A 10,281-nucleotide genomic window follows, 5' to 3' on the forward strand; every position below is an offset into this window, starting at 1 on the left:
TGAGGATTCGTGCAGTACAAAGGTTCCCCCGAAAGATATTTCTGTCTCCCTACTTGTCAAAACCAAGCAAAGAAAAGACTGCAAGATTGATTACGGGTTCCTTGTAGTACTGAACAGAGACTATGAACTTTGCACATCATGCAAAAGGCGCATACCCAGTTGCGATTCTCTCTAACAAACAAATTGCTCGAAAAGCAAGAAGCCTTTCAAGATATCAGAAAAGGTCACGTAAGCAATGATCTCCAGTTGGGATAAGGCTGATTGAGCCACAAACACAATCAGGGTTGGTACAGAGAGCAAAAGTCTCTTAAAAGCAACAACAACGTCTACCGGCAGTGTAGCCAACTACCAATACAATCAGTCTTCTTGAAGCGAATGGGCAAAAGCCAAGCTGCCAAAGACATCAAGGCCACAAACTGACCACCACTTTTAAAACTCGCAATTTTTCTTTGTTTTGAAGCAGGAACAAAGCAGTGCAGAATGGAGATTCTTAAAGGATGAATGTCACCAAAGGTAAGTTTCACAAAATCTCTATTTTTTATTTATTTTTAGCATGCATCACTATTACAGATTATTTCCGTAGCTTAACCCAAGTAGAACCTTGTCGCCTAGGGGGATCCAGCTCATAGTTTCGAGTAGAAGTACTCTTCGCTCAGGATGTTTTACGTAGCTTAAGCCAAGTAGAACCTTGTCGCCTAGGGGGATCCAGCTCATAGTTCCGAGTAGAAGTACTCTTTGTTCAGGATGTTTTACGTAACTTAACCCAGGTAGAACTATTTCGCCTAGGGGGATCCAGCTCATAATTCCGGGTAGATATACTCTCCGCTCAGTTTGTTTTACGTAGCTTAACCCAGGTAGAACCTTGTCGCCTAGGGGGATCCAGCTCATAGTTTTGAGTAGAAGTACTCTTCGCTCAGGATGTTTTATGTAGCTTAACCCAGGTAGAACTGTTTCGCCTAGGGGATTCCAGCTCATAGTGCTGGGTAGAAGTACTCTTCGCTCAGGTTGTTTTACGTAGCTTAACCCAGGTAGAACCTTTTTGCCTAGGGGGATCCAACTCATAGTTACGGGTAGAAGTACTCTTCGCTCAGGATGTTTTACGTAGCTTAACCCAGGTAGAACTTTTTTGCCTAGGGGATCCAGCTCATAGTTCCAGGTAAAAGTACTCTTCACTCATGTTGTTTTACGTAGCTTAACCCAGGTAGAACTTTTTCACCTAGGGGATCCAACTCAAAGTTCTGGGTAGAAGTACTCTTCGCTCAGCCTGTTTTACGTAGCTTAACCCAGGTAGAACCATTTTGCCTTAGGGGATCCAGCTCATAGTTCCGGGTAGAAGTATTCTTCGCTCAGGATGTTTTACGTAGCTTAATCCAGGTAGAACTTTTTCGCCTAAGGGGTTCCAGCTCATAGTTCCGGGTAGGAGTACTCTTCGCTCAGGATGTTTTACATAGCTTAACCCAGGTAGAACCTTTTCGTCTAGGGGAATCCAGCTCATATTTCCGGGTAGAAGTACTTTTCGCTCAGGATGTTTTACGTAGCTTAACCCAGGTAGAACCTTTTCGCCTAGGGGGATCCAACTCTTATTTCCGGGTAGAAGTACTTTTCGCCCAGGCTTGATTTTGGCAGTTTACCTCAGGTAAAACTTTTTCGCCCAAGGGATCCGGCATTTTATCAGTGATATAAGGTACCAACCCCTGGTTACATTTCCTTTCAGTAATATAGGGTACCAACCCGTGGTTACCTTTTCCTTTTGAGTAATACAGGGTACCAACCCCTTGTTACATTTCCTCTTCAATAATACAGGGTGCCAACCCCTGGTTACATTTCATTTTAGTAATACAAGGTACCAATCCCTGATTATATTCTTTTTTTTGTAATACAGGGTACCAACCCCTGGTTACCTTTCCTCACCAGTATCGGGTACACCAATCTCTAGCTATATTTTCCAACATAGGGGCTCCACTCCATAGCTGATGTAAGCTTAAATTGAGGATACGCCACTCCATAATTTCCTTACCAATATAGAGTACACCAATCCCTAGTTGTGTTGTTCAACATAGGGTACACTACTCTCTAGTTGATTTGATCTTAAATGCATGGTACACCACTCCCTGATATTATTGCCAATATATAGTATACCATTCCCTAGCCACATTCTTCCAACATAAGATACACCAATTATTAGTTGAGACATCTTTTTGACAATAAAGGAAAACCATCCAAAAATAATCATTATGATCTTTTCAGGATACACCATTCCCGATCTTTTATGGCTTTCAATAAAGAAGTAGTTTAGAATTTTGATACAATAACTCACAAAATTTTTCTAGTGAAAATTGGGGCAGAAAAAAAATTTGTTTGTTGTTTGTTTTGGTGTTTGAGCAGGTTTTACGTCAAAGCACAAGGTTCGAGATGAACAAAAGAAGAAGTCTCAATCCAAAATAAAAGAAAAAGAGAAGTGAATCCAAATGCAGAAGTGGATGGAAGGGATATGGACTGCTCAAGACGACTGAAGTTACAAGCTTTACATTTCCCGTTTTGGGTAAGAAGAAGCCGTAGAAGAATGAACTAGCACCTGCAGCTAGCAAGCATCAAGGTTCAGATCAGAGTCTGCGTGAAGAACCAATCAAGACTCAAGATCAAGTTTTAGAAGACTTATAGATATGAATCTTGTAACTCATAGTTGATAGGCTTGTTTAGTCTCTTTTGATTTTGATGTAATAACAGGACCACGGACCGGAGCCTCGACCGAACCTCACTCGACTACCCAACTCAGCATTCCATCCATTTCCTTGAACCTTTTCTTTGAACTACATGCGACCTGATTCCCTTATAACCCGGGATATGTATGTTGTCCAAAACCAGGACTTGGTTGCATTCTTCTTTTTTATTTCTTTTGTCTCTTTCCCTTTTTAAATAATGGTTTGGCCAAAAACTAGTCACATGGCTCACTTTATCTTTGCCTGAAAACTCTTCATGTTTTCAAGCAAAGAGGGGCCTGCTGTGAGCACCTAATTTTTGACCATACTTGAATTTTTATCACGTTTTAGTATGCAAATATTTTTCGAGTTTAATCTACATATTTTAGCCTTTGTTTTATTTTACTTTTTAGTAGGTTTAGTTGACAAAATTGAAAACCACAAAACTATTTTACATTTTAGCTAATTGAGTAGTAGTTAGATTTTTCTAAAATAAATTTCTTTCTTTTAATGTCCCATTAGTTTAGATAATTAATAATTTCGTTTCATTTTCAAAAGAATAGAATTGAAAACAAACAAAAAAAGAGAAGAAGAAAACAGAAAGAAAAACGGGAAAGAGCAAAAGAAAAGTCAAAGAGGAGAGAAAAGAAGATTCAAATGGGTCCCACCCCTTAAGAGGCATTTCATTTTTTTCCGAGATTCCACCGGACCGTTGACATTCATCACATCTTTTCACTACATCACTTGCATCCTTGTAAAGAGTAGGCCAGTAGAAACCGCAACTTAGCACTTTGGCCGCCATTCTTGCTCCACCATGGTGACCACCATATGGCGAAAAATGACAAGCCCCAAGAATTTCACCTTGTTCTTCTTCCGGTACACATCTTCTAATCACCACATCCGTGCAAATCCGGAAAAGGTATGGTTCATCCCAATAATAATCTTGACAATCCCATTTGAGCTTCTTCCTTTGGTTTGAAGAGAACTAATCCGGAATGATTTCACATACAAGGAAATTCGCTAGATCCGCGAACCATGGAACCCCCTTCTCTGAAATAGCCAAGAGTTGCTCATCGGGGAAGGAGTCATTGATTTCAAGTCCATCATGCAGCCTCCCTTCCTCCTGCAAACGAGACAAGTGGTCCGCCACTTGATTTTTACTCCCTTCTCTATCTTAGATGTCAATATCAAACTCTTGCAACAAAATCACCCATCTCATCAACCGAGCTTTGGAATATTTTTTGCTCATAAGATAACGAAGTTACGCATGATCCGTATGGACAATAACTTTTGCATCCATCAAATACGGGAGGAACTTCTCAATTACAAAAACAACAATAAGGAGCCTTTTCTCCATAACGGTATAGTTGACTTAGGCATCATTCATGGTCTTACTAGCATAGTATACCGAATGAAAAATCTTGTTGATGTGTTGCCCCAAAACAGCCCCAACCGCTACGTCACTAGCATCACACATGAGTTCAAATGGGAAAACTCCAATTTGGAGCGGTGATGATGGGGGTGGTTGTCAACTTGAACTTTAACAATTCAAAGGCTCCCATTCAAACATCATTGAAGTTAAACTTAGAATCTTTCTCAAGAAGCTTGCATAACGGGTTCACCACTTTAGAGAAATCTATGATAAAACGCCGGTAGAACCCCGCTTGGCCTAAGAAACTCCGCACACCTTTTACCGAAGTTGGAGGTGGAAATTTAGAAAGCACCTCAATCTTTGTCTTGTCAAATTCAATTCCATTCTTTGAGATCTTGTGGCCAAGGACAATGCCTTCCTCGACCATGAAATAACACTTCTCCCAATTGAGCACCAAATTCGTTTCTTCACATATTGCCAATACTTTATCTAAATTTGCAAGAAAATTATCAAAGGAATCCTCAACCACCGAGAAGTCATTCATGAAAACTTCAAAGTAATCCTCCACCATGTCCGTGAAGATAGCCATCATACACCTTTGAAAAGTCATCAGTGCATTACACAAACCAAATGGCATCCGCTTGAAGGTGAAACTACCATAGGATATGTAAAGGTTATTTTCTCTTGATTCTACGGAGCAATAAAAATTTGGTTGTAGCATGAATACCCGTCAAGAAAGCAATAGAAAGCACGACCGGCCAACTTATCAAGCATTTGGTCAAGGAATGAAAGTGGAAAATGATCCTTTATTGTGACTTTGTTGAGCTTGCGATAGTCCATACACACTCTCCAACCGGTCACCGTTCTTGTAGTAATCAACTCATTCTTGTCATTGGTGACCACCGTCATCCCCCCCCTCCTTTGTTTGGGACACAATGAACCAGAGAAGTCCATGAACTATCGGAAATGGGGTAGACAACCCCGACATCTAACCACTTGATCTCCTTGTTGACAACTTCTTGGATAGACTCATTTAGTCTCCTTTGATGTTTAATAAATGGTTTGGCACCTTTCTCCAGGTTGATCTTATGCATGCAACATGCGGGGCTTATCCCCCGAATGTCCGCCAATTTCAACCCAATAGCCTTCTTCCTTTTTTGTAGCACAGTCAATGTAGAATCTACCTGCACGTTAGACAAACAAGAGGAAAGAATAACCGGTAAAGTAGAACAAGGGCCAAATAATTCATACCGAAGATGTGGAGGCAATGGCTTCAACTCCAAGGTAGGAGGCTCTTCAATGAAAGGCTTTGTAGGAGGAATTTTCCTATTTTCAAGATCCAAGGATAGTTTTCGGAATGCATAATTGTACGACCCCATTCCTTGCAAAGAGTTCACATATTCCATGAAGCCATCCATCTCGTCATCATCAAAATTGAGCAAGACGGCCTCCAACATATCACCCACATTGATTGTGGCACTTTTATAATTAACAATAACACCGGTCACCAAGTCCACAAAAGAACACACCTCATTGCTATTTGGTTGCCGCATGAACTTGCACATATGAAATTATGAATTTTTCATCACCCACCCGGAAAGTGAGTTCTCCGGCTTCCACATCACAAAGAGCCTTTACCGTAGCCAGGAAAGGTCTTCCAAGAATAATCGGCACCTCATAATCAACTTCACAATCTAGAATGACAAAATCCACCGGAAGAATGAATTTATCAACACGAACCAAAATATCTTCAATCACTCCCAAAGTTCTCTTCATGGTACGATCGACCATTTGCAATATCATAAAGGTGAGTCTTGGTTTCCTAATTCCCAAGGTCTTGAAAATCAAATATGGCATGAAATTGATACTTGCCCCAAGATCACAAAGAGCTTTAGCAATCTCAGCACTCCCAATTGTATAAGGAATTGTGAAAGCACCGGGATCTTCCAACTTAAGAGCCATTGAATGCAAAATTGCACTCACTTGATGAGTGACTTTGATAGTTTCAAAATTCATTGACCGCTTCTTTGTCATAAGATCCTTCATAAACTTTGCATAACCAAACATTTGTTCCAAAGCTTCAACTAATGGCACATTTATTGAGAGACTCTTTATCATTTAAATGAACTTTTTGAATTGATTCTCGCCATTTTGTTTGGCAAGTCTTTAAGGATATGGGAGTGGAGGCTTAGGCAATGGTGCCTTAGCCTTTTGCACTACCGGTTCTGGTATGTCAATAATGTGATCCCTAGACGAGTTCATATCCTCTTGAGTCTCTTCCACATTATTATCAATATCAATCTGAACTTCATCATTTGCTTGCACCATATTTTTCGGGTCCTTCTCTTCTTATACCACTTACTCATCATCCACAAGTTGCCTTTGTCTTGAGGTGAGTGCATTCCCACCTCTTCCACTTCTTATAGTAATGGCCATGGAATGCCCCGTGTTGTTCCCACCCTTTGGGTTCACCACCGTGTCACTTAGTAGTGCCCCCTTAGGACGGGAATTGAGAGTTTAAGAGATTTTCCCCATTTTAACTTCTAAGTTACAGATCGATGTGTTGTGTGAGGCAAGTTGGACATCCGAATAGGCATTCTTTTCCATCATTTTCTTGAACATGTTTTCAATACGCCCCATCTCATTGGTTAAAGAACTAGGACTACGGGAAGGATAAGGAGGCGGGTTGTTCGGTTGTTGATACATCAGGGGCCTTTGAAAACCCGACCACCGATTGCCGTGATTATTGTTCCATCCGCCTTGATTGTTACCTCACTAATTTTCTTGATTATTATTGTTATGCCAATTCCCTTGAGTGTTTCCACTATTCCAATTTCCTTAATTGTTTCCATAATTCCAATTTCCTTGATTGTGAGAATTCCAATTGCCTTGATTGTTTTGAGGCCGCCATCGTTGTTGGCTTGGGCCTTGGAAGTTATTTTGTTGTCCTTGAAAGTTGTTCACATATTGTACATCCTCTTCTTGGTCATTGTAAGAATCATCTTGATTAAAACCACTATCCTCTTGCACAAAATTGTTCACTCGATGTTGCACTTGCGGACCCTTGGTTCTCCTTTTGTTCACCATCATGTTCACTCCCTCCGTGGCATTGACTTGCTCAGGATTTTGCACTTGTTGAAGTTGAGCCTTTTCTAGTTGATTCATGGTGGTAGTCAATTCGGCTATGGCTTGCCCATGATCATGCAACTCTTTGTGAAGGTGGATCACGTTGGGATCACCTTGTGGAACATTAGCCAGGGATTGCCACGCCGATGGTGTTTCCTCCATTTCATCTAAAATCTCACACGCCTCCGCATAAGGCGTAGTCATAAAATTTTCACCGGCAAGTTGATTCACCATACATTGATTGGTCGTGTTAATCCCATGATAGAAGGTTTATTGAATCATGTTTTCCGTCATATCATTATTGTGACATTCCTTGACCATTGTTCTATATCGCTCCCATATCTCATGTAGTGGTTCATTGGGCTCTTGCTTGAATGATAGAATCTCATCCCGAAGTGTAGCCATATGTCCCGGAGAGAAGAACTTAGAAATAAACTTTTCTGCCAACTCATCCTAAGTGAGAATGGAATGGTTCGGCAAATGTTCCAACCAATCTAAAGCTTTTTCTCGTAGAAAGAAGGGAAAAAGCCTTAGCCTCAATGCATCCCCGGAGACATTTATCTGCTTGCTTCCCCACCAAGTTTCCACAAACTTCTTCAAATGTTTGTATGCATTTTGACTTGGAACACCGGTGAAGAAACCTCGTTACTCTAGCAAAGTAAGCATCATGTTAATGATTGAAAGTTGCCCGCCCGAATATGGAGCGGGACTATTGTACTTGCATATCCTTCATTGGATAATACCTGGTATGAAGCCACTCATGGTGGAGGTGAGGGTGGGACGGGCACATTGTCATGAGGTACTCGGTCCCTTCTATTGGCTTGAGGTTCAAGAGGAACCTCATCCACTTGGTCATCTTCAATGTCCACATCCCCCAAAGCAATATTTTCGAGCTCATTATTTGCCATGGTTGTACCTTTGATTTCTCAAACAAGTTAGTAACACGGAAGGAAAAGAAGATACTCCAAAAAATATACCCAAATATATAGCTAACACAGTTTTTAACTCCCCAGCAATGATGCCAAAAATTGATCGCATCCAAATTCACACCTCTAAAAAGGTATGAAATGATTATTTGCAATTATAGTAACCCAACTAAGAGTCCGGGTTGAATCCACAGGGAGCTAAGATGGGAGTTATGGGTATATATTTTAATGCGCGTGATTTAATTATCTTGATTTGCACTTCTACATAAAGGTTTGTTTTCTATTTCTAATTTTACACTAAAGATTGCAGAATAAAGAAAGAAGACTAGGATAATTATTTTTGAGGTTTTTCAAATTGATAAAAAGCCTAGGGTTGTGACCATTGCCTAGGTGTTTGCCTAGTGGGATAAAGACTTTAATGCTTGTTCTGTTGACTGGGGTATATTATAGCTATCAACTCTAAATTACCCACTCGATACCTCTCGGTCAGAGAGTGATTTTTTCCAATTTGGCTTTCTCAAGACCAAATGGGTATCACACAAAATAGTTGATAAAAGCTCAAGTCGGGTTATTACTATCTCTTGGTTGAACCCTTTAATTGGGTGAATCAATCTCTTAATTGACCCAATTCCTTGTTAGCCAAGTTATCCTAGACTGGGTCTCTCTTTCTCAAGAAGAGACTAAGTCAAATATATATGAACTAATGTTTGCAACCATTAATTCCTCAAATTAAAGCATGAATTAGGCTAAATAATAAATACCCAATCATAAATAAACACTAATTTAATTATCCATAAGGTTAACACACTGGGGGTAGGTCACAACCCTAGTAAAAATCTAGCTACCCATACTTAAGTTTGAAGAAAAAGAAGAAGAAAAACTAATTAAACCCATAATATAAGCTTAAAATAATAAAATCTATTGTAAAATACACTAAAATATAGTAAACTTCCAAAAGAGGCAAAGAAAAACAGCTACACTAATTGTTGATGTTCAAAACGTGACCTAATTTTGTGAAACTCGTCTATTTATATAAGTCTAAAAATTTAGGACAAAAATATCCCTCGGGAGGTTCTGCGGCCGCACAATTCTATGTGCGGTCCGCAGACTTCTTCATCTAACAAGAGCTGGGATTCTGCGGCAGCACAATTCTGAATTGCGGTCGTGAGGCAACATTTATGCGGTCCGCAGATTTAGAGCTGCGACCGCAAATCACTCTTCTGCGGTCCGCAATAGTAGGATTGCGACCGCACAAATCTTGTGCGGTCCGCAATTCTCTGAAGCTCTAGACTTGGTCTTTTTGCAATCTCTCTGATCTTGACCTTTAGTCCATCTTTTGCGGCCGCACAATTCATATGCGGACCGCAATTTGCACAAATATCTACTGAGTTTTCCTTCTTTATTTGCGGTCGCAGGTAGAATTCTGCGGTCCGCAATTTCTTATGCGGACCGCACATTGTGTGCCTCTGTGCCCTTTGTTGCCTTGTGCTTGGACTACTCCTCTTTGAGTCGGATTTCATCTCGGGAGCCCAACTTCTAGCATTCATGCAAATTTTGTACAATTTCATTAGTTCCGAAAGCATAATTCAATGCTTTTAAACTAAAACAAAAGTTAAAAGGCGTTAATAAGCAGTCAAAATCCCCACTTATCAGTATTCCCTCTTGAAAAGATTTTTGCAAACTTAAAATTACTATATGCATCATCTTCTTCTAACCATGCCATAGACGCCTGCACCCTCTGCTCTAGAACTGCCCTTAGCCTAGGCCCCTAATATTTAACGATGTTATCCTTTTGTAACACGAAATTTTCTCCTAAGTATTATACTCATATCCCAAACAACCACAGATAACTCAAAACAATGGTAGTCTTTCATAACTAACTAAAAGTAGAAATATTTTCTCCACGCCTGGCAATATACTTAGAACGTTTCAATGGCTCTCGAATATCAATCCAGACCCTTATGCGCATAAAAACGTTAGGCTTTCCAGTAACTTTTCAAGCATCATGTTAGGCTTTCTAGTAACGTTTCAAGCATCATAACTACAAAGGACCCAATGAGATTGTCAATTTGTTTACCCACTACCTCAGACAGGTAACTCGGAGGAAGATCATGCACTTAAACGAGAAATTAGAATGAAACAATTCCACTTGCTCTAA

The sequence above is a fragment of the Nicotiana tomentosiformis genome, chromosome 4, assembly GCF_000390325.3.
Source record: "Nicotiana tomentosiformis chromosome 4, ASM39032v3, whole genome shotgun sequence".
In the NCBI taxonomy this organism is placed as follows: Eukaryota; Viridiplantae; Streptophyta; class Magnoliopsida; order Solanales; family Solanaceae; genus Nicotiana; species Nicotiana tomentosiformis.